The 5,000-nt window shown below is 43.2% G+C and overlaps 1 long non-coding RNA gene across 1 annotated transcript in view; it reads right to left on the bottom strand.

The window, feature by feature from the left end:
* The window catches only part of LOC112260859, a 6,915-nt gene extending 2,263 nt beyond the window's left edge, over window positions 1-4,652 (bottom strand). Inside the window, exon 1 of the long non-coding RNA XR_002955067.1 lies at window positions 4,126-4,652. This is a non-coding gene — a long non-coding RNA (uncharacterized LOC112260859). The remainder of the gene's footprint in view (window positions 1-4,125) is intronic.
* Between the last annotated feature and the right edge of the window lie 348 nt (window positions 4,653-5,000).

The raw sequence follows: 5,000 nt of genomic DNA, 5'->3' as shown, positions 1-5,000 counted from the left end.
GATCCACTCTGTGTACCATTGTACTCTGGATGTTTTCAGGGTTAAAGAAGTGTATCAGATGAGTGAGAGAAATAAAGAAATTGTGGTTAAATGTGGTTACTCTACTTTTCATGAAAGAAAATATAATTGTATTTCAATTGATGGGGTGAGGCTCTGGATAGAGGCCTAATGGGTTGGAAAATGAATGAACGAGAACATAGTAGTTCATTTCAAAAGAATGTGCTGTATTTCAAAAGAAACATTCAGTGTATATCAAACAAAATTCCTTCTGTGGCTAAGTAAGCCTAGCCTGGGTCCCAGATCTGTTCTGTGCTGTCTTTACAACTCCTACGGTCATTATAATACCTAGTCTGGGTCCCAGATCTGTTCTGTGCTGTCTTTACAACTCCTACGGTCATTATAATGCCTAGCCTGGGTCCCAGATCTGTTCTGTGCTGTCTTTACAACTCCTACGGTCATTATAATGCCTAGCCTGGGTCCCAGATCTGTTCTGTGCTGTCTTTACAACTCCTACGGTCATTATAATGCCTAGTCTGGGTCCCAGATCTGTTCTGTGCTGTCTTTACAACTCCTACGGTCATTATAATGCCTAGCCTGGGTCCCAGATCTGTTCTGTGCTGTCTTTACAATTCCTACGGTCATTATAATGCCTAGCCTGGGTCCCAGATCTGTTCTGTGCTGTCTTTACAACTCCTACGGTCATTATAATGCCTAGCCTGGGTCCCAGATCTGTTCTGTGCTGTCTTTACAACTCCTACGGTCATTATAATGCCTAGCCTGGGTCCCAGATCTGTTCTGTGCTGTCTTTAAAACTCATACAGTCATTATAATGCCTATCCTGGGTCCCAGATCTGTTCTGTGCTGTCTTTAAAACTCATACAGTCATTATAATGCCTATCCTGGGTCCCAGATCTGTTCTGTGCTGTCTTTAAAACTCATACAGTCATTATAATACCTAGCCTGGGTCCCAGATCTGTTCTGGGCTGTCTTGAAAACTCCTACTGTCATTATAATGGCAATAATTATCATGCACAGTTGACAAGACAGCACAAACTGATCCGGAAGCCAGGCTAAAGTTGGCTTACTTCGGGTCATGGTCTTTTTAAGGAGGATCCTTGCTTTAATAATCTGTCATAACCTTGTAAAGCAGTTGAGTAAATGTAGGGCAGGCAGAGTGCTAATAGGATTGAACAGGATTCTGTCATCATGTCCAGAGATATCAGCCCTCCATCTGGGAGGATTAGTGATATGACAGAGGAGATGTACAATAATGTACCAAAGAGGCTTATGGTCCCTACTGATCCTGATCCTACACACCACACCATACCTTAACTTATTTCCACCACGGACTAGGTTATATTGAGTGTCAAACCTGAACCTCTACATTTTATACTGCATTTTTTTTTGTATTTCTTATCAAATGTGAGGTAGAGCAAGGGAAAGACTATGAAATAAGACAGTCCATCAGGAACTGGTTATGGTGAGCAAAGTAAACTTTCCAGAAGAGAGCAGTGAAGGATTTGAAGACACAGATGTATTCTGACAATAATAAAGGGCATGTCCATTGATTACAAGGAAGTTATCATTAAGGGTTAGGTGATTTCCTGGAAAGTTAAAAGGAAGTTATCATTAAGGGTTAGGTGATTTCCTGGAAAGTTAAAAGGAAGTTATCATTAAGGGTTAGGTGATTTCCTGGAAAGTTAAAAGGAAGTTATCATGAAGGGTTAGGTGATTTCCTGGAAAGTTAAAAGGAAGTTATCATGAAGGGTTAGGTGATTTCCTGGAAAGTTAAAAGGAAGTTATCATGAAGGGTTAGGTGATTTCCTGGAAATGTTTAATAAATGGAAAACAAGATCCTGAGTGACTATAATTTAATTTCCCTTTTGAATCAGGGATGTGCCGTTCTTACCTTACAAACTTGATGTGTAGCTTCCCCTCAGCTATGTTGTCGCTGAGAGAAAGTCTAGAAAGTTCTCTGTGATCCTGGATGGAAACACTGTTAGGGCCACATCACAACAAACCATGCTGACTTCTCTATTTGCATGTTTCTCTACTCAGTGTCAACCAGAATGCTACGTTTCAGGTCAGAGTTTCTGAAGTGGCTCCTATCGGTACGTCGGTCTAGCAGGCAGGGTTAAGATTAGAGTTGTTTCCATTGTCAGAACTGAGGGACCTCATCTTCCTTTTGTCTCATGACTCTAGATAGTATCCAGGCCCACCATATGATGGTGATAAGGATGTTGAGGGTGACCTGAATGGCCATGAAGGGACCGATCATCACCATGGTGGCAGAGGAAGGGTGGCCGTAGTGGGATGGAAGGAACTCTCAGCAGAGAGAAATGAAGAGGTGGAGCAAAGAGATGAAATGATGAGATCAATGCCAGCAAAAGGTGGAATTCTTGAAAGAGAGGGGATGGAGAAATTATGAAATGATCCAGATGTTTTCTCTAGTCGGTCCACTCTGTTTCACCCCCTACGGCTGCCCTGCCGGTAACACTTTGTAACTAGGCCAACACACACAGGAGAAGTAGCAACAAATACTTTGTAACAGGACTGTCCACCTCCACCAGGAAATTTACTGTAGTGCCAACAAGAATGCTATGGTTTCAGAATTCCAGAGTTTTTCTTGTTGTTGAAGTGTGCTGTTTGTTTTTTCAGACTGGAGAAACATCATTTGTGTTTTTTGTCAACCTTGAGAAGTACAGATAGCATCCATATCCACTCTATGATGGTGGTGATGAGGTCGCAGACCACCTCACAAGCAATGAAGGGATGAATGGTGGCGCCATGGTGGCGGTGGGTGGAGGTGAGAGAAGTGAGAGAAGTGAAGAGGTGAAAGAAAAACGGATGACGTGATGGTAGTCTTGGAAAAGAGGGGTGAAAAAAAGGATGAAAATAGAAGGAGGAGGAAATGGTCTTTTCTCCTCCTGAGACACAAACGCCTACTCAGTGACTAGCCGCTAGTCAGTCTACTCAGTTTTCACCGCCCATGGCTGCCCTGCTGTAATCCTTGACAGGATTTGGTGACTAATTGGGCCAATCCACACAAACCCCCCCCTAACAACGGTTTCATGTTGTACTATTACAACACATTATATTCAAAATACAGAATACAGAATACAGAGAGAAAAGGAGAAGTAGCAACGAGTCAGATTAGTTGTCTTTCCCTGAACTTAACATCAGCTCTCCTAACAAATTCACGCCATTCTTACCTTGTAGCATGCAGAATTGCTCTGTAAATCAAAGCAAGCATGGAATCCTGGAAGCAACCATGAAGACAGACACAGAGAGTACACTATTAGGAAAATTGTTTTTCTACTCAGTGGAGTTGGGACTAGAGCTTAAGAAGGTAGGGCTATGTTTCTTTGTCATTCTGGAGAGACATCTTCATCTTCAACTCTGAGGATCCTAGACAAGAGCCAAGTCCACTCTATGATGGTGATTAAGAGGTTGAAGGAGACAATGAAAATCATGAGGGGATGGAGCCCCATGATGGTGGAAGGTAGTTGTGGGGTGGGGGCAGTTGCCAGGGGAGAGGGATGAGGGTGGAAAGGGTTGAGGTTTGGGAGTTTGGAACAAAGAAGAAAGGGGTAACTATCAGGAGAAAGAGAGGGATGAGGGATGCTAACCACGTGTATGTGACCAATAAAATGTGAGTTGAGTAGAGGTTGAGGTGAAGTTAAGACGGATGAAAATAGGATGGAGAAATGATGCTAGGCTGAAGTGGGCTGGATCTTTTCTGAGACACCCAGTCCTCTTCAGGTACTAAAGTAATGTACTTTACCCCCTCCTGGAATCCTTGACAGGATTTGATACTGTAACTAAGCCAATAAACAGAAGCCACACAGAAACGCAAGCGGAGTGCTATTAGCTTGTGAAAATGATATGCAACACCTGTCTGGGACAGGCATTAGAGCTATAGACTTAAATGATACGTGATAATCTGCAGTTTAAGCCGATGAGAACAACAATTCAACCCCTGTGTGACCTTATAATTAAGTAATCTGACCAATGTGTTAATGATGTAAACCCATGAGAGAAATGTTAGATAATAGAAAATAAAGGAACAATCTTCAGGCTACTTGAAATGAGAGATGATCATACTGGAGATATAGTCTACTGTACCTGTTTTAGAATGATTCCAGATTGATCCAGATGACCCGATTCTCTACGGATGTGGAACAAGTGGAAAACGGCAGAAAGATAAAAAAAAAACAGGATTCCCAATGGAATTCTGGAAAAACAAAAAACACAACATAAAATGTGTAAAGCGACACAAGCTGCCTATAGGCCTAGTAAGCTGTCGGTGGTTGTCATAGTAAATTCACAGGTAGGTAGTGGGTTCCATGGCGGCGCAGGCTCAAGCGGGGGTGACCTCACTAAGCTTCTTGGGCTTGTCTTCTTCTTGAGACATCATGTCAAAGAAGGTCCCTCCCAGGAGAAAGGTCCAGTAGATGATGGTCAAGGAGGTGTTGAAGGTCACGATGCCTATCATGATGGGGTGCAACATGGTGCCACAGCGTCTGGGTGCTCTGCCCTTAGATATAGGAGTGTATGTGTGGTTAGCGCGTGCAGCAAGAGAGTGTGTGTGTGTTTGTCTTTTCCTCGATCTGACTGAACTCTCTCTCTCTGTCTCTCTCTCTCTCGCTCTCTCTCTCTCTCTCTCGCTCTCTCTCTCTCTGGCCCTTGCCCTCTATCTGTTTCTCTCTTGGTCTGCTCTGACCCCTTTCTCTCTCTACGCCTCCTTCTCTCCCTCCTCCTCCCTTTGCATTTACCATGATCATAATTCTCTGATGCTGCGGTATGTAATCCTCTATTACCACATCTCTCCATGGAGACGGAGGGGAGATAACCGGCTGTAGCGTATATCACGTCTGTAGCTGAGACCCACAATTAATGGGTTCCTTTTGGGTCACGAGCATTGGCTTAAGATTGGGTCCTGGCAAGACATTGATTTTGTTTAATCAGTTTGGGAGAAGATTGTTTTTTACTTGGTTTAA

Source organism: Oncorhynchus tshawytscha, linkage group LG10 (genome assembly GCF_018296145.1).
Source record: "Oncorhynchus tshawytscha isolate Ot180627B linkage group LG10, Otsh_v2.0, whole genome shotgun sequence".
Taxonomy (NCBI): Eukaryota; Metazoa; Chordata; class Actinopteri; order Salmoniformes; family Salmonidae; genus Oncorhynchus; species Oncorhynchus tshawytscha.
This window is presented reverse-complemented; position numbering and strand designations above follow the sequence as displayed.